The sequence below is a fragment of the Cibotium barometz genome, chromosome 6, assembly GCF_041138505.1.
Source record: "Cibotium barometz isolate CiBa-2024 chromosome 6, ASM4113850v1, whole genome shotgun sequence".
NCBI classification, from domain to species: Eukaryota; Viridiplantae; Streptophyta; class Polypodiopsida; order Cyatheales; family Cibotiaceae; genus Cibotium; species Cibotium barometz.
Window position 1 is genome coordinate 55902512 of NC_141051.1, and position 21358 is coordinate 55923869.

The following is a 21358-nucleotide window of genomic DNA, read 5'->3' on the forward strand; positions in this document are numbered from 1 at the left end:
TACAGCTGCTACTGTCACCTGAGGTCGCCACAGCAGCCCTCACCGCCTTGTCTCAGTCATTCGCTTCAGTCGCTTTGCTTTCAGGCTTCAGTTGCTTTGCTGTCAGTGCCTCTCTCACGGGCTGGTCTCTATTCGGCGGCTATAGTTGTTCACTCACCTCACTTACGTGGATGGGCTGTCTCTATGCCAGCTCCTCTTGCTTGCATGCTCTACCCAGTTGCATCCTCTTCAAGCTCCATCATTGAGCTTGTAAAAAACCTTTCTCTCGGTTGCATCCTCATTTGTCCTTTCATGGACAAGGCTTCACAAGTCTTCTTCTTTGCTACGATTTCTTACATTGATATAATTTGCATCACACACCAACTACCTTTTCTTTGCCTCTTGAACCCCTTGCATGAGGTTCACATTGACCACTAACATGGCCATAATGAGCTCCTAATTGAGCTCCACAATGCATGCTATCTTGCATGCTCCTTCAAGGGTTCTTTCTTTGAGTTTCTCCCTATGAGAAACCAGAGGTGCATTCACATGTGAAAGTTTCCACTACTTCCACCACTCACTCATTTTCTATGAGCGAACACATGTGCATCCTTCTCTTGATGCACATACATGGACTCCATCTTGAGTCTCAAACCTTGCTTGCTTCAGCCAAGCAAAACATGCACCTTAAAACATGCTCTTTGCCCAAATGCAAGAGCCATGGGATCCACATATCCCAACAACCAGCAACCCTTCATAGAGCATTCTTCCATGCTCAAACACAAAACTTTGAGGCAAAACTTCACAAGACCAACCTTTCATGAGACCATTGTCTCCTTGGTAGCTTCTTTGTTGTTTATGAAGACTCCATAGCCTTCATGATGCTGAAATCTGTATTTTCAGCTTTGTAGACGGCTTCTTTGATGATGACAACACCATTTGTCATCTCCACAATAAGAAATCTCCACTTGAGACTTCAATGGCAGCTTCATTGCAACCTCCTTGTTGCATAGCTCTTCTTTGACAGCTTCAGACACCAATGTCTGGTTTTCAGCTTCATGAGCAACTCCAAAATCTCCATCTCCTATGGGCAGCTTCAAATCTCTCTCAATGCAACCAAATGATAATATGAGTGTGCATAATTTTTTCTCATAATAATAACTGAAAATAATGCTTAATCAAAGAAACACACAATCAAACTAATATACATAATAATCACCCAATGACCAAGAGCCCATTTGGCTCTGATACCATGTTAAGATTCTAGAAATGGGATTGATCATGGTGAAGGACATAGATTAAGCATAAGATTAAGGTGGATTAAACCACACTAAAAACTCCATGACTAGAGAGAGAGAGAGAGATTGCACACTCAACACTATTCCCTTGTATTGCATATCACAATGAACCATACAATGATATAGGCTCTCAAGCCTTATCCCACTTTACACATCATCATCCATGTGGCAACTCCTTTTCCACTTCTTTTGGTCAACTTTCACACACCATACAATATTACATGTGGCATTCCTATCTCACCACAATATCTTGCACCTCTAGGGTGTTTTTTCACATACACACATACACACAATATCTTGCACCTCTAGGGTGCTTTCCCACATACACACAACACCGCGATTATATCTCTCAACACTTCCTACCATATTCTAGGAACTATCATCCTAGATTAATTAAAAGAACTTTATTATGCATGGAGATGTGGATGTTTGCATGTAGATGTAGATGTATGGATGTGAGTGTGAATGTGGAGGTGGATGTATGCATGGAGATGTGGATGTATGCATGTAGAAGTAGATGTATAGATGAGGATGTAAATGGAGATGTGGATGGATGCATGTAGATGTAGATGTATAGATGTGGATGTGAATGGAGATGTAGATGTATGCATGTAGATGTAGAGGTATAGATGTGGATGTGGATGTATGCATGTAGATGTAGATGTATAGATATAGATGTGAATGGTGATGTGGATGTATGCATGTAGAAGTAGATGTATAGATGAGGATGTAAATAGAGATGTGGATGTATGCATGTAGATGTAGATGTATAGATGTGGATGTGAATGTGGAGGTGGATGTATGCATGTAGATGTAGATGTATGGAGGAGAATGTGGATGTGGATGTATGCATAGAGATGTGGATGTATGCATGTAGATGTGAATGTACGCATATAGATGTGGATGTATTTATGTGAATGTGCATGTAGATGTGGATGTATGGATGTGGATGCATGAATGTGCATGTAGATGTGGATGTGAAAATAGATGTATGGATGTAGATGTGGATGTATGGATGTGAATGTGGATGTGGATGTGGATATATGTATGGATGTGAATATATGATATGTGATGTGAAGGAATATGAAGTGTTGAGATGGAAAATGATGTGATGGGATGAGTATACATATAAATGGAATATGAAATAAGTAATGTGGATTGATGAGGCATAATGTGGAAAAATGAAAGTTAAAATAGAAACTGTATTGTAAACTGTTTGTAAATGCTGTTTGTAAATGATTGTTTTATGTCAAGAATGCTGGGGGGAGCATTTTGGCCGTCTTGTGATTAAGGTCATGATGATAAAGTTGCAACTGCTGACGGAGAGTCAATGAAGGACGTCTCACGTAGCAAGGTCGGCCGAGGTCTTGACCAGCCTCGGTGCGATTAAAATGGTGAGCTTCCGGTACGGTGGATGAGGGGCCAAGGAAGCGGCCTATGAGTGAAGCGCTAGGTCACCTGCGAAGGATCCTAGAGGGTGCTGACCATACGGTGCTCGGGCTCTGGGTCGCCTAGGATACCCACGCGTGCGTCGAGGAAGATATTGGAACAAGAGTAGGAGTTGTTTTCTGAAATCGGGCATGGATCTGGTTGATTGACCTTACTGGTCTTCAATGGATGAGTCCATGGCTCTTTATATGGATCTGTTGGTTGATCTTGCTGATCTTCAACGAGAGTCCATCTTGATAAGTGATTATATTACCGAGTATTATGGGCTAGGAACTATCGAAACGGCCACTGAGCGTTCTAGTTGCCAATGATGCCATAGATACTCTGATGAAGGAATGATGGGAAAATGAACAATCAACTGGATAAATTGGAAGATGGTGATCAGTGATACTATGGTTTTATTAAAGGATTGTTTTAAACTGGTTGAATCTGTGAAAAAGGCAATTTCATATTGGTGGGTGTGTGAGTGGTGTGACTAGTTTTATTTTGCATGAACATCCGGCTAGGGAGCCTTGGAACTCTTTTCCTTGGTACCCGGGACAAAACCTAACCAAATTCTTAATTGGATCCCATCACTACAGCGATTGGGCGGTTGGCTAACCCATGGGATCGGATGGGGTTAGGCTGGACTGATGGATCCGTAAATTGAGACTCAAACTTTTGTTTTTAAAATAGATAAAATAAATCGCGGACAGTAACTGTTCTATGGATAGGAATCAACGGCTGTGCCTCTTGAATGGGGAGAAAAGCGTTGATCCCAATGATCCAAGTGCAAGTTTCTTCCTTGACCTGACCAAGTATCTTATAGATGTAATTAGATCAGCTCGATCAGAAATGATCTTGACTACGTTAGAGTAAAAAGTTATCCTGGTGGAATCGCCCGTGCTTTCCGGTAAAGGAAGTTTTTCCGGGTTCGATTTTGGAACAACTGACGGATTAGTCTCTTATCCGGATATCCGTGGGCGAGGCTCCGAATGTGGGACCCCTGTCCCGCGCGAGAAGTGCTACTTCCGCTGCTAGTATCCCGAATCTGTTACTCGGTGGGAACAGGGATCTTATAGTTGGTATCAGAGCAATTGGTTAATAAAGATCAACTGAGGAGACAAATATGTCAAAAATTTATCAAGAAACACAAAAAGGTTATAATTGTGTGAGATAATTCATACAATTTGATATTCAAACTGAAATTCGTACTTTTGGTAATTGGGTCTTCAGATGGAAGTACCGCAATTATATAGAATCCCCGACTTGCTTGAGGCCTAGACATGATAGTATTTACCTTATAATTCCAAGGGCCGTGACTACCCGTATATACCGAGAGTATACTGTAGCTCTTTACTGACAGTATATACGAGTAAATCTAAGACTTGAAATTATAAGCATTAATGCTATCCAGATGATGATTTCGAATGTGATTGATATGATTTTTAATTCTGTTTGAGAATTGATGAATTGATTTGGATTCTGATTGAAAATTCTGATTGAAAAATGATGATTTTTAAAAATTAGTTGAAATATAATGAAACCACGATGAGGGGAAATGGGACGAGTCCCTGTGATGATATTCATAACTAGAATGATGATAACGAATTCAGCAAATCACTATGAGATTAGTGGGTTGTGCTGTCAGATTACTACTGTTAATACTTGACCGGTAGATCAAGTTAAGAGATGTCAAATTGAGAACTTGCTTGACTGAAATTTCCGTGGAGGAATGTTCCGAAGGAAACTTTTCGGTCTAATGGACCATTATCATGTTAAAGATATGAATGATATGATCTGAATGAATTGTTATTTAATGATGAGTTCTATATAAGGGATATTTATCCCAGTGTTCTGTTGGGTTGACCAGAATATAAGGAACCCCAGAATAAAATTGGATCTTAAGAAAAAGAGCTGTCCTCTACCTTGCGAGATGAGGACATCTCGCACTTTTTAAGTGGGGTAGAATGTAAGATTCCTCCCCAACCTTCAAGGTGGTATATAGGTGTAAGAATCTCCCTTTCTGATCTTATAATTATTCCCTCTCTAAAATAAAAGAAAGTTTCTATTTAAAAAAGGAAGACCCTTTCCCTAGAATACTTCTCAGGTGTCCCACCTGTTTTAAGGATTTAGAACAATGAGTTCAGAAGTGAGAATCGGTGTTTTGGATACCAAGGTTTTGGTTTTCATTCGAGTACCCAAAAGAAGTTCTTTATATCTTGGGGAGTATAAGAAGTTATCCCCCAGATATTGTGACGCTTATATCGAAATTGAATGAAAGTAGGTGACTTAGCCTATAAGCTTCTTTTATCTCCTCATCTCAAAACTCTTAATGCCTTCTATAGAAAAATGTGTCAAACTCAAATCATGGAAAGACGGTAAAACTTCAGTGGCAAGTTACCATTGGCTTCTAGGTTACGCTAGCTCCTTCCTTTATATAAGTCGTAACTTTTACTTGTCCCTCACAGTAATCTTACTCCCATCAATCTCCTTTCTTTCTTAATCTCCTTCATGGCTTGGCAATAGGAATTAGTTTTATCCCTGATGATTTCTCACCTTCAAGACGCAAGAGAGTCTGTGAAGAAAGACTTTATAGAACAGTATGAGCGCTCACTTTTTCCTCACCTAGGAACTTCTGTAGCTCAGACCAAATGGCGGACTTATCAAAACATAACTAGGGTAACACCCTGAGGACAGCAGCACTTTCGTAACAATGTCCGCTTGGCCATGGTTATTGAAGCTTTGGGTTTGGGTCCCTGATACTACTGCGTCATGAGATCAAGGCATCTTGGGTTTTCTGAGCGGGTCTTCTTACTGGCGTGTTTTCTTCCTCATGAGAAGATATGCCTTTACCCCGTTTTTGGCTTGCCTCTCAGAGGTCCTTTTGTTAGATCACCTCATACCACTGAGATAGGTGCGGCAATAACCAGCAGGATCATTCCCATAGATGAGTTACCCTATACTTGTGCAGCTTGTGAGTGCTGCTTTTGTGACCATATGATGGACGGGCTTATGGAAGTGTAAAGAGTTCTTCTATCTTTACTGTATAAGTTCTAAGAATGAATAAAGTTTAAATCTTGTTCTTATCTTGCTTTCTTTAAGACTTTTCTTGGTGGTTAACCTTGATTAAAAAACTTCTCTAAGTCTCATATTCGTGCATCTTGCGAAATTATCCCAGTCTGTGAGATGAGGACATCTCGCATTTTTTAAGTGGGGTAGAATGTAAGATTCCTCCCCCAACCCCCTTTTTGATGTCTAGCATATTCCCCTATAATCAATCCCTTTTCTGAAATATAAGAGATCTTGTTTGTGGCTGTTTTAACCTAGAGAGAGAATATTCAAATTTTGAATATTTTTGGATAAAAAAATATCTCACCTTATTAAAATGAATCCCCCTGAAACAGAAATTCAGAAAGAATTTTCCAATGTGCAATTGGAATTAATTGGAAATAGGTATAAAGAACCTTAGTGTAAGGGTCTAGATTTTCAGAAATTTTTAGATTATGGTCCAATTAAGGTTCCTATGGGCCAATAGCATCAATCCATGTGTAGGGAGGAGATAAATCCAATTTGTAAAAGAAGATACCCAAAAATGAGTAAATGCTCACATAAGATGAAGAGTTGAAAATGTACAAGGTTTATTAGTAAAAAACTATGAGCAATATTAAAATGATTCCATTATGACACATATGTAAGGAAGGGGAGTTCTTTAAAGGAGGTGCGTATTTCATATAAGATGAAGAGTTGAAAATGTACAAGGTTTATTAGTAAAAAACTATGAGAAATATTAAAATGATTCCATTATGACACATATGTAAGGAAGGGGAGTTCTTTAAAGGAGGTGCATATTTCACATAAGATGAAGAGTTGAAAATGTACAAGATTTATTAGTAAAAAACTATGAGCAATATTAAAATGATTCCATTATGACACATATGTAAGGAAGGGGAGTTCTTTAAAGGAGGTGCATATTTCACATAAGATGAAGAGTTGAAAATGTACAAGGTTTATTAGTAAAAAACTATGAGCAATATTAAAATGATTCCATTATGACACATATGTAAAGAAGGGAAGTTCTTTAAAGGAGGTGCATATTTCACATAAGATGAAGAGTTGAAAATGTACAAGGTTTATTAGTAAAAAACTATGAGCAATATTAAAATGATTCCATTATGACACATATGTAAGGAAGGGGAGTTCTTTAAAGGAGGTGCATATTTCACATAAGATGAAGAGTTGAAAATGTACAAGGTTTATTAGTAAAAAAACTATGAGCAATATTAAAATGATTCCATTATGACACATATGTAAGGAAGGGGAGTTCTTTAAAGGAGGTGCATATTTCACATGCTTGAATGAGTTTTAAACTCATAAAAATGGAGATATTTCATCTCTCCTCATTCAAGTCTAGTTCCAAAAAGTTAGCTTAACTGACCTAAAAATGGTCAAATATTGACCAAACGGATTTAGAAAATTCTAGAATCAGTTTGTTTGGTTAGGAGCTCAATTTTTCCTATAAATAGAAGCCTCCCCCTTGTTGAAAAATATATAGTGTTTATGCATCGTTACTCTACTCCACCTAAGCCAAGAACTGTGGATTCATTTAATAATTCACTAGTTTTTGGAGCTTCCCTCTTTCTTCAATTCCCATTAGTGGCTCCATCAACATACTTAACCAATTGATTGGTTGGGGGCCTCTATCGTGAATAAAGAATCAAGCAAATTATAAGGTAAGTATATTGAATTTTGATCTTTTCTATAATTTCTCAATGATTCTCTCTTCTCAACCCCTCTCAAGCTCGAGAAGCTTAATTGGTATGGTTTTTTTAAATGCTATTGAAGTTAATTGTAGTGAAGAGTTACATAATTTAATAAATGCTATTGAAGTTAATTTCCATTTATGTTTAAATTCTAATGGTTTTTATGTAATTTCTCTCTCTCACTCAAGAAATGGTCATGCTCATGACCCATTCTCAATCCAAATGAAGCTTTTCATAAAGCTTTTCCTTAATCCAAGATTAAGCTGTGCTTGAGGCCAAATTAATGGCTTTTTTCTATGCTTTTAGTTTATGTATATTGATGATTCAATCCATTATGGATTGATGATCCAATTAGAGACCATTCTAATTGTTTTCTTAATGATCCAATTAGAGACCATTATGGATTGATGATCCAATTAGAGACCATTCTAATTATTTTCTTAATGATCCAATTAGAGACCATTATGGATTGATGATCCAATTAGAGACCATTCTAATTATTTCTTTAATAATGAGCCTTATCCCTTAGAAAAAAATTGAGATTTATCAGTCATAGTAGCGGAGCTATGGCAAAATTTTTATAGAAATTACGCATAAAATAATTTCATTCAAAGCATAAAAAGAGGACTTCCTACCATATTCTAGGAACTATCATCCTAGATTAATTAAAAGAACTTTATTATGCATGGAGATGTGGATGTTTGCATGTAGATGTAGATGTATGGATGTGAGTGTGAATGTGGAGGTGGATGTATGCATGTAGAAGTAGATGTATAGATGAGGATGTAAATGGAGATGTGGATGGATGCATGTAGATGTAGATGTATAGATGTGGATGTGAATGGAGATGTAGATGTATGCATGTAGATGTAGAGGTATAGATGTGGATGTGGATGTATGCATGTAGATGTAGATGTATAGATGTAGATGTGAATGGTGATGTGGATGTATGCATGTAGAAGTAGATGTATAGATGAGGATGTAAATAGAGATGTGGATGTATGCATGTAGATGTAGATGTATAGATGTGGATGTGAATGTGGAGGTGGATGTATGCATGTAGATGTAGATGTATGGAGGAGAATGTGGATGTGGATGTATGCATAGAGATGTGGATGTGGATGTATGCATGTAGATGTGAATGTACGCATATAGATGTGGATGTATTTATGTGAATGTGCATGTAGATGTGGATGTATGGATGTGGATGCATGAATGTGCATGTAGATGTGGATGTGAAAATAGATGTATGGATGTAGATGTGGATGTATGGATGTGAATGTGGATGTGGATGTGGATGTGGATATATGTATGGATGTGAATATACGATATGTGATGTGAAGGAATATGAAGTGTTGAGATGGAAAATGATGTGATGGGATGAGTATACCTATAAATGGAATATGGAATAAGTAATGTGGATTGATGAGGCATAATGTGGAAAAATGAAAGTTAAAATAGAAACTGTATTGTAAACTGTTTGTAAATGCTGTTTGTAAATGATTGTTTTATGTCAAGAATGCTGGGGGAGCATTTTGACCATCTTGTGATTAAGGTCGTGGAGACCTAACTGATAATGTTGCAACTGCTGACGGAGAGTCAATGAAGGACGTCTCGCGTAGCAAGGTCGGCCGAGGTCTTGACCAGCCTCGGTGCGATTAAAATGGTGAGCTTCCGGTACGGTGGATGAGGGGCCAAGGAAGCGGCCTATGAGTGAAGCGCTAGGTCACCTGCGAAGGATCCTAGAGGGTGCTGACCATACGGTGCTCGGGCTCTGGGTCGCCTAGGATACCCACCCGTGCGTCGAGGAAGATATTGGAACAAGAGTAGGAGTTGTTTTCTGAAATCGGGCATGGATCTGGTTGATTGACCTTACTGGTCTTCAATGGATGAGTCCATGGCTCTTTATATGGATCTGTTGGTTGATCTTGCTGATCTTCAACGAGAGTCCATCTTGATAAGTGATTATATTACCGAGTATTATGGGCTAGGAACTATCGAAACGGCCACTGAGCGTTCTAGTTGCCAATGATGCCATAGATACTCTGATGAAGGAATGATGGGAAAATTAAGAATCAACTGGATAAATTGGAAGATGGTGATCAGTGATACTATGGTTTTATTAAAGGATTGTTTTAAACTGGTTGAATCTGTGAAAAAGGCAATTTCATATTGGGTGTGTGAGTGGTGTGACTAGTTTTATTTTGCATGAACATCCGGCTAGGGGGCCTTGGAACTCTTTTCCTTGGTACCCGGGACAAAACCTAACCAAATTCTTAATTGGATCCCATCACTACAGTGGTTGGGCGGTTGGCTAACCCATGGGATCGGCGGATGGGGTTAGGCTGGACTGATGGATCCGTAAATCGAGACTCAAACTTTTGTTTTTAAAATAGATAAAATAAATCGCGGACAGTAACTGTTCTATGGATAGGAATCAACGGCTGTGCCTCTTGAATGGGGAGAAAAGCGTTGATCCCAATGATCCAAGTGCAAGTTTCTTCCTTGACCTGACCAAGTATCTTATAGATGTAATTAGATCAGCTCGATCAGAAATGATCTTGACTACGTTAGAGTAAAAAGTTATCCCGGTGGAATCGCCCGTGCTTTCCGGTAAAGGAAGTTTTTCCGGGCTCGATTTTGGAACAACCGACGGATTAGTCTCTTATCCGGATATCTGTGGGCGAGGCCCCGAATGTGGGACCCCTGTCCCGCGCGAGAAGTGCTACTTCCGCTGCTAGTATCCCGAATCTGTTACTCGGTGGGAACAGGGATCTTACAGTTTTGGTCTTCATTCGAGTACGGCCCAAAAGAAGTTCTTTATCTATTGGGGAGTTTAAGAAGTTATCCCCCAGATATTGTGAGCCTTATCTGAATTCAAAGAAAGTAAGTGACTTAGCTTACGAGCTTCTTTTATCTCCTCATCTCAAAGTTCTTAATGTATTTCATAGAAATATGTGCCAAACCCAAATCATGGAAAGACAGTAAAACTTCAGTGGCAAGATACCGTTGGCTTCTAAGTTACGCTAGCTCCTTCCTTTATATAAGTCGTAACTTTTACTTGTCGCTCACAGTAATCTTACTTCCATCAATATCCTTTCTTTCTTAATCTCCTCCATGGCTTGGCAACAAGAACTAGTTTTATCCATAATGATTCCTCACCTTCAAGACGCAAGTGAGTCTGTGAAGAAGGATTTTATAGAACAGTATGAGCGCTCACTTTTCCCTCACTTGGGAACTTCTGTAGCGCAGACCAAATGGCAGACCTATCAAGACATAACTAGGGTAACACCCTGGGGTCAGTAACATTTTCGTAATAATGTCCGCTTGGCCATGGTTATTGAAGCTTTGGGTTTGGGTCCCCGATACTACTGCGTCATGAGATCAAGGCATTTGGGGTTTTCTGAGCGGGTCTTCTTACTGGTGTAAGATCCCTGTTCCCACCGAGCAACGGATTCAGGGTACTGGCAGCGGAAGTAGCGCTTCTCGCACGGGACAGGGGTCCCACACTCGGGGCCTCGCCCACGGATATCCGGATAAGAGACTAATCCGTCGGTTGTTCCAAAACCGAACCCGGAAAAACTTCCTCTACCGGAAAGGACGGGCGATTCCACCAGGATAACTTTTTACTCTAACGTAGTCAAGATCATTTCTGATCGAGATGATCCGATTACATCTATAAGATACTTAGTCAGTTCAAGGAAGAAACTTGCACTTGGATCATTGGGATCAACGCTTTTTTCCCCATTCAAGAGGCACAGCCGTTGATTCCTATCCATAGAACAGTTTCTGTCCGGGATTTTTTTTTTTTCTATCGTAAAAACAAAAGTTTGAGTCTCGATTTACGGATCCATCAGTCCAGCCTAACCCCATCCAATCCCATGGGTTAGCCAACCGCCCAACCACTGTAGTGATGGGATCCAATTAAAAATTTGGTTAGGTTTTGTCCCGGGTACCAAGGAAAAGAGTTCCAAGGCCCCCTAGCCGGATGTTCATGCAAAATAAAACTAGTCACACCACTCACACACCCAATATGAAATTGCCTTTTTCAACCAGATTCAACCAGTTTAAAACAATCCTTTAATAAAACCATAGTATCATTGATCACCATCTTCCAATTTATCCAATTGATTCTTAATTTCCCATCATTCCTTCATCAGAGTATCTATGGCATCATTGGCAACTAGAACGCTCAGGAGCCGTTTCGATAGTTCCTAGCCCATAATACTTGGCAATATAATCACTTAACATGATGGACTCTCGTTGAAGATCAGCAAGATCAACCAACAGATCCATATAAGGAGCCATGGACTCATCCATTGAAAACCAGCAAGGTCAATCAACCAGATCCATGCTCGATTTCAGAAAACAACTCCAACTCTGTTCCAATATCTTCCTCGACGCACGCGTGGGTATCCTAGGCGACCCAGAGCCCGAGCACCGTATGGTCAGCACCCTCTAGGATCCTTCGCAGGGAACCTAGCGCTTCACGCATAGGCCGCTTCCTTGGCCCCTCATCCACCGTACCGGAAGCTCACCATTTTAATCGCACCGAGGCTGGTCAAGACCTCGGCCGACCTTGCTACGCGAGACGTCCTTCATTGACTCCCCGTCAGCAGTTGCAACTTTCTCATCACGACCTTAATCACAAGACGGTCAAAATGCTCCCCCCAGCATTCTTGACATAAAACAATCATTTACAGACAGCATTTACAAACAGCATTTACAAACAGTTTACAATACAATTTCTATTTTAACTTTCATTTTTCCACATTATCCCTCCTCAATCTACATTACTTATTCCATATTCCATTTATATGTATACTCATCCCATCACATCATTTCCATCTCATCACTTCAGATTCCCTCACATCACAATCGTATATTCACATCCATACATCCACAACTATATGCGTACATTCACATCTACATGCATACATCTACATCCCTATGCATACATCCACATCCACATTCACATTCACCTCCATACATCTACATCTACATGCATACATCCACTCCACATTCACATCCACATCTATACATCTACATCTACATGCATACATCCACCTCTACATCCACATCTACGTCTATACACCTACATCTACGTGCATACATCCCCATCCACATCCACATCTACATCTATACATCTACATCTACATGTATACATATACATCTCCATTCACAACTACATCTACATGCATACATCCATATCTCCATTCCCATCTACATCTACATGCATCCATCCACCTCCACATCCACATCTACATCTATACATCTACATCTACATGTATACATCCACATCTCCATTCACATCTACATCTATACCTCTACATCTACATGCATCCATCCACATCTCCATTTACATCCTCATCTACACATCTATTTCTACATGCATACATCCACGTCCCATGCATACATCCACCTCCACATTCACACTCACATCCATACATCTACATCTACATGCAACATCCACATCTCCATGCATAATAAAATTCTTTTAATTAATCTAGGATGATAGTTCCTAGAATATGGTAGGAATTCCTCTTTTTATACTTTGAATGAATTTATTTTATGCGTAATTTCTATAAAAATTTTGCCATAGCTCCGCTACTATGACTGATAAATCTCAATTTTTTTCTAAGGGATAAAGCTCATTATTAAAGGAATAATTAGAATGGTCTCTAATTGGATCATCAATCCATAATGGTCTCTAATTGGATCATTAAGAAAACAATTAGAATAGTCTCTAATTGGGTCATCAATCCATAATGGATTGAATCATCAATGTGCATATACTAAAAGCATAGCAAAAAGCCATTAATTTGGCCTCAAGCATAGCTTAATCTTGGATTAAGGAAAGGCTTTATGAAAAGCTTCATTTGGATTGAGAATGGTTCATGAGTATGACCATTTCTTGAGTGAGAGAGAGAAATTACCTAAAAACCATTAGAATTTAAACATAAATGGAGATTAACTTCTATAGCATTTATTAAATTATGTAACTCTTCACTACTATTCACCAATTAACTTCAATAGCATTTAAAAAACCATACCAATTAAACTTCTCAAGCTTGAGAGGGGTTGAGAAGAGAGAATCATTGAGAAATTATAGAAAGATCAAAATTCAATATACTTACCTTATAATTTGCTTGATTCTTTATTCACGGTAGAGGCCCCCAACCAATCAATTGGTTTAGTATGTTGATGGAGCCAACAATGGGGATTGAAGAAAGAGAGAAGTATCAAAAACTAGTGAATTATTAAAGAATTCACAACTCTTGGCTTAGGTAGAGTAGAGTAACAATGCATAAGACACTCTATATTTTGGCTTAGGTGGAGTAGAGTAACAAGCATAAGACTCTATCTAATTTGGCTTAGGTGGAGTAGAGTGACAAAGCATAAGACACTATATATTTTGGCTTAGGTGGAGTAGAGTGACAAAGCATAAGACACTATATTTTTTTCAACAAGGGGAGGCTTCTATTTATAGGAAAATTTGAGCTCCTAACCAAACAAACTGATTCTAGAATTTTCCAATTCAGTTTGGTTGAATTTGGACTAGATTTGGACCTAGTTTGGTTACTTTTTGATTCGGTTTGGTTCCATTTTGATTTGGTTTGGTTCAAGAGAGATGAGAGATAAAAATATCACATTATTTTTGAGTTTAAAACTCATTCAAGCATGTGAAATATGCACCTCCTTTAAAGAATTCCCCTTCCTTACATATGTGTCAAAATTTTATTGCTCATAGTTTTTTACTAATAAACCTTGTACATTTTCAACTCTTCATCTTATGTGAAATATGCACCTCCTTTAAAGAACTCCTCTTCCTTACATATGTGTCATAGTTTTTTTACTAATAAACCTTGTACATTTTCAACTCTTCATCTTATGTGAAATATGCACCTCCTTTAAAGAACTCCCCTTCCTTACATATGTGTTTATTTACTAATAAACCTTGTACATTTTCAACTCTTCATCTTATGTGAAATATGCACCTCCTTTAAAGAACTCCCCTTCCTTACATATGTGTTTATTTACTAATAAACCTTGTACATTTTCAACTCTTCATCTTATGTGAGCATTTACTCATTTTTGGATACCCAAAATATCTCATATTTTTAATATTGCTCATAGTTTTTTTACTAATAAATCTTGTACATTTTCAACTCTTCATCTTATGTGAGCATTTACTCATTTTTGGGTATCTTCTTTTACAAATTGGATTTATCTCCTCCCTACACATGGATTGATGCTATTGGCCCATAGGAATCTTAATTGGACCATAATCTAAAAATTTCTGAAAATCTAGATCCTTAGACTAAGGTTCTTTATACTTATTTCCAATTAATTCCAATTGCACATTGGAAAATTCTTTTTGAATTTCTATTTCAGGGGAACTTATTTGAATAAGATGAGTTAATTTTCTATCCAAAAATATTCATAATCTGAATATTCTCTCTCTAGCATATTTTTCTCTCTCTAGGCTAAAACAGTTAGAACAAGGCCTTTATATTTCTGAAGAGGGATTGATTACAGGGGAAGATACTAGACATCAAAAAGGGGTTGGGGGAGGAATCTTACAACTGGCGTGTTTTCTTCCTCATGAGAAGATATGCCTTTACCCCGTTTTTGGCTTGCCTCTCAGAGGACCTTTTGTTAGATCACCTCATACCACTGAGATAGGTGCGGCAATAACCAACAGAATTATTCCCATAGATGAGTTACCTTATACGTGCGCAGCTTGTGAGTGCTACTTTTGTGACCATATGATGGACGAGCTTATGGAAGTGTAAAGATGTTCTTCTATCTTTACTGTATATGTTCTGAGAATGAATAAAGTTTAAATCTTGTTCTTATCTTGAATCTTGCTCTTTTTGAGACTTTTTTTAATTGGTGGTTAATCTTAATTAAAAATTTTCTCTCAGTCTCTTACTTGTGCATCTTGCGAAATTACCCCAGTTGGCGAGATGAGGGCATCTCGCATTTTTCAAGTGGGAGAGAATGAGATTTATCCCCAGCCTCTCAAAATGTCCAGCATCTTTCCCTATAATCAATCCCTCTTCAGAAATATAAAAGACCTTGTTTCTAACTGTTTTAACCTAGAGAGAGAAAATATTCTAGAGAGAGAATATTCAGATTCTTAATATTTTTGGATAGAAAATTATCTCATCTTATTAAAATAAGTTCCCCTGAAAAAGAAATTCAAAAAGAACTTTCCAATGTGCAATTGGAATTAATTGGAAATGGGTATAAAGGACCTTAGCCTAAGGGTCTAGAATTTCAGAAATTTTTGGATTATGGTCCAATTAAGGTTCCTATGGGCCAATAGCATCAATCCATGTGTAGGGAGGGGATAAATCCAATTTGTAAAAGAAGATACCCAAAAATTATGACACATATGTAAGGAAGGGGAGTTCTTTAAAGGAGGTGCATATTTCACATAAGATGAAGAGTTGAAAATGTACAAGGTTTATTAGTAAAAAACTATGAGCAATATTAAAATGATTCCATTATGACACATATGTAAGGAAGGGGAGTTCTTTAAAGGAGGTGCATATTTCACATAAGATGAAGAGTTGAAAATGTACAAGGTTTATTAGTAAAAAACTATGAGCAATATTAAAATGATTCCATTATGACACATATGTAAGGAAGGGGAGTTCTTTAAAGGAGGTGCATATTTCACATAAGATGAAGAGTTGAAAATGTACAAGGTTTATTAGTAAAAAAAAAACTATGAGCAATATTAAAATGACGAAATCATCCTCTGGATAGCATTAACGCTTATAATTTCAAGTCTTAGATTTACTCGTATATACTGTCAGTAAAGAGCTGCAGTATACTCTCGGTATATACGGGTAGTCACGGCCCTTAGAATTATAAGGTAAATACCATCATGTCTAGGCCTCAAGCAAGTCAGGGATTCTATATAATTACGGTACTTCCATCTGAAGACCCAATTACCAAATTATGAATTTCAGTTTGAATATCAAATTGTATGAATTATATCACACAATTACAACCTTTTTGTGCTTCTTGATAATTTTTTGACATATTTGGCTTCTCAGTTGATCTTTATTAACCAATTCGCTCTGATACCAACTGTGAGATCCCTGTCCCCACCGAGCAACGGATTCGGGGTACTAGCAGCGGAAGTAGCACTTCTTGCGCGAGGCAGGGTCCCACACTCGGGGCCTCGTCCATGGATATCCGGACAAAAGACTAATCCGTCGGTTTTTCCAAAACCGAACCCGAAAAAACTTCCCTTGTCCGGAAAGCACGGGCGATTCCTCCAGGATAACTTTTTACTCTAACGTAGTCAAGACCATTAATAGTGATCAAACTGATCCGACTGCACTTATAAAGATACTCGGTCAGATCAAGGAAGAAACTTGCACTTGGATCATTGGGATCAATGCTTTTTTCCCCATCAAGAGACACAGCCGTTGATTCCTATCCATAGAACAATTTCTATCCGAGACTTACTTCATCTATCGTAATAACGGAAATTGAGTCTCGATTTACGGATCCATCAGTCCAGCCTAACCCCATCCGATCCCATGGGTTAGCCAACCGCCCAACCACTGTAGTGATGGGATCCAATTTGGAATTCGGTTAGGTTTTGTCCCGGGTGTACCAAGGAAAAGAGTTCCAAGGCCCCCTAGCCGAAAGTTCATGCAAACATAAAACTAGCCACACCACTTACACACCCAATATGAAATTGCCTTTTTCTTAGCATCAGCTAACTTTAAAACAATCCTTTAATGAAACCTTAGTACCATTGATCAAAATCTTCCAATTTATCCGGTTGATTCATAATTTTCCATCATTCCTTCATCAGGGTATCTATGGCATCATTGGCAACTAGAACGCTCACCACCTGTCCACACAGGGGCCTTTTCAATAGTTCCTAGCCCATAATACTCGGCAATATAATCACTTATAAAAATCAAGATGGACTCTCGTTGAAGATTAGCAAGATCAACCAACAGATCCATATAAAGACCCATGGACTCATCCATTGAAGACCAGCAAGGTCAATCAACCAGATCCATGCCCGGTTTCACAAAACAACTCTTACTCCTTGTTCTAATATCTTCCTCGACGCACGTGTGGGTATCCTGGGCGACCCAGAGCCCGAGCACTGTATGGTCAGCACCCTCTAGGATCCTTCGCAAGTGACCTAGCGCTTCACTCATAGGCCGCTTCCTTGGTCCCTCATCCACCGTACCGGAAGCTCACCATTTTTAATCGAACCAAGGCTAGTCAAGACCTCGGCCGACCTTGCTACGCGAGACGTCCTCCATTGACTCTCCGTCATAGCAGTTGCAACTTTAACAGTTAGGTCTCCACGACCTTAATCACAAGACGGTCAAAATGCTTCCCCAGCATTCTTGACATAAAACAGCCATTTACAAACAGCATTTACAACAGTTTACAAATACAGGTTCTATATTAAGTCTCATTTTTCCACAATATCCCTCATTAATCCACATTACTTATTCCACATTCCATTTATATATGTACTCATCCAATCACATCATTTTCCATCTCTTCACTTCAGATTCCTTCACATCACGTATCATATATTCACATCCATATCCACATCCATACATCCACATCCACATCCACATTCACATCCATACATCCACATCTACATGCTTACCCTCCATTTTCACATCCTCATTTATACATATACATCCCGTATCCACATTCATACATACACATCCATATCCACATCCATACATCCACACCCACATGCATACATCCACTATCACGTCCTCTTCATACATCCACATCCACATACATACATACATCCACATCCACATTCCCATTCACATTCCACATTCCCATTCCCATCCACATACATACATACATCCTCATCCACATTTCCATTCACATCTATACATCCACATCTACATCCACATACATACATACATCCACATCCACATTCCACATTCACATCTATACATCCACATCCACATTCACATCTATACATCCACATCCACATCCCCTTTAACATCTATACATCCACATCTACATCCACATACATACATACATCCACATCCACATTCCACATTCACATCTACATCCACATCCACATTCCACATTCACATCTACATCCACATTCACATACATCCACATCCACATTCCCATTCACATCTATACATCCACATCTACATCCACATCCACATTCCCATTCACATCTATACATCCATATCTACATCCACATTCACATCTATGCATATACATCCTCATGCATACATTCACATTCACATTCACATCTATACATCCACATTCACATCTATGCATATACATCTTCATGCATACATCCATTTTCACATTCATACATCCACACTCCCATCTCCACATCCACACATCCACATACATACATCCATTTTCACATTTCCATTCATATAACCCCATATGCCTTCACATCTAATCTTTTACATCACATCCATTCTCGCCCTATCACAACCCATATACATCTTATCCTATCACATACACTTCTTACCTCATCCCATACACATCTTAATTCATCTTATCACCTCCTAACTTATTTCATAAGCATCTTATCACCTCTTATCACATCTTATACACCTCTTATCACATCCTATCACATCTCATTTCTATTTATAGAATATAAGAGAATTCTTATATTTGATATAAGATTTCTTTACACATTTATTTATGCATAAATTCCATTTAAGGAGATTAATACTTTCGAAGTAAAAATCAATCTTTTATGCATCTTCCTATGCATAAATTCATTTTAAATGAAAATGATACTTTTGAATTAAAATTCAATCTTTCATGCATCTTCCTATGCATGAATTCAATTTAGATGAGAATGACACTTTTGAATCAATCTTTTATGCATCTTCCTATGCATAAATTCAATTTGGTAGGAATTACACTTTTAGAATAAAAGAATTTCTCTTATGCATCTAAGTTATGCATAAAATCCCTTTATGATGAAAATCACACTTTTAGTATAAAAAGAATATCTTTTATGCATACTTCTATGCATGAAATCCAATTATGATAAAAGTAACACTTTTATAATAAAATAATAAACTCTTATGCCTACTTCTATGCATCAAAATAAAAATGATAAAAGTAACACTTTTGATATAAAAATTTATCCTTTATGCATACTTCTATGCATGAAAATAAAAATGATAAAAATAACACTTTTATTATAAAAATTTATCCATTATGCATACTTCTATGCATGAAATTAAAAATGGTAAAAATAACACTTTTGATATAAAAACTTATCCCTTATGCATGATTTTAAAATTCAATTTCTCCATGGTTATAATGAAATTCTTTCAATTAATCTAGGATGATAATTCCTAGAATATGGTAGGAAGTCCTCTTTTTATGCTTTGAATGAAATTATTTTATGCATAATTTTTATAAAAATTTTGCCATAGCTCCGCTGCTATGACTGATAAATCTCAATTTTTTTAAGGGATAAAGCTTATCATTAAGGAAATAATTAAAATGATCTCTAATTGGATCATTAATCCATAATGGATTGAATCATCAATATACATAAACTAAAAGCGTAGAAAAAAGCCATTAATTTGGCCTCAAGCATAGCTTAATCTTGGGTTAAGGAAAAGCTTTATGAAAATCTTCATTTGGATTGAGAATGGGTCATGAGTATGACCATTTCTTGAGTGAGAGAGAGAAATTACATAAAAACCATTAGAATTTAAACATAAATGAAAATTAATTTCAATAGCATTTATTAAATTATGTAACTCTTCACTACTATTCACCAATTAACTTCAATAGCATTTAAAAAACCATACCAATTAAGCTTCTCAAGCTTGAGAGGGGTTGAGAAGAGAGAAACATTGAGAAATTATAGAAAAAAATAATATTCACTAATTACCTTACAAATTGCTTGATTCTTTGTTCACGGTAGAGGCCCCCAACCAATCAATTGGTTAAGTATGTTGATGGAGCCACTAATGGGGATTGAAGAAAGAGGGAAGCTCCAAAAACTAGTGAATTATTAAATGAATTCACAGTTCTTGGCTTAGGTGGAGTAGAGTAACGATGCATAAACACTATATATTTTTCAACAAGGGGGAGGCTTCTATTTATAGGAAAAATTGAGCTCCTAACCAAACAAACTGATTCTAGAATTTTTCTAAATCAATTTGGTCAATATTTGACCATTTTTAGGTCAGTTAAGCTAACTTTTTGGAACTAGACTTGAATGAGGAGAGAGGAGAGATGAAATATCTCAATTTTTATGAGTTTAAAACTCATTCAAGCATGTGAAATATGCACCTCCTTTAAAGAACTCCCCTTCCTTACATATGTGTCATAATGGAATCATTTTAATATTGCTCATAGTTTTTTTTTACTAATAAACCTTGTACATTTTCAACTCTTCATCTTATGTGAAATATGCACCTCCTTTAAAGAACTCCCCTTCCTTACATATGTGTCATAATGGAATCATTTTAATATTGCTCATAGTTTTTTACTAATAAACCTTGTACATTTTCAACTCTTCATCTTATGTGAAATATGCACCTCCTTTAAAGAACTCCCCTTCCTTACATATGTGTCATAATGGAATCATTTTAATATTGCTCATAGTTTTTTACTAATAAACCTTGTACATTTTCAACTCTTCATCTTATGTGAGCATTTACTCATTTTTGGGTATCTTCTTTTACAAATTGGATTTATCTCCTCCCTACACATAGATTGATGCTATTGGCCCATAGGAACCTTAATTGGACCATAATCCAAAAATTTCTGAAAATCTAGACCCTTAGGCTAAGGTCCTTTATACCCATTTCCAATTAATTCCAATTGCACATTGGAAAGTTCTTTTTGAATTTCTGTTTCAGGGGA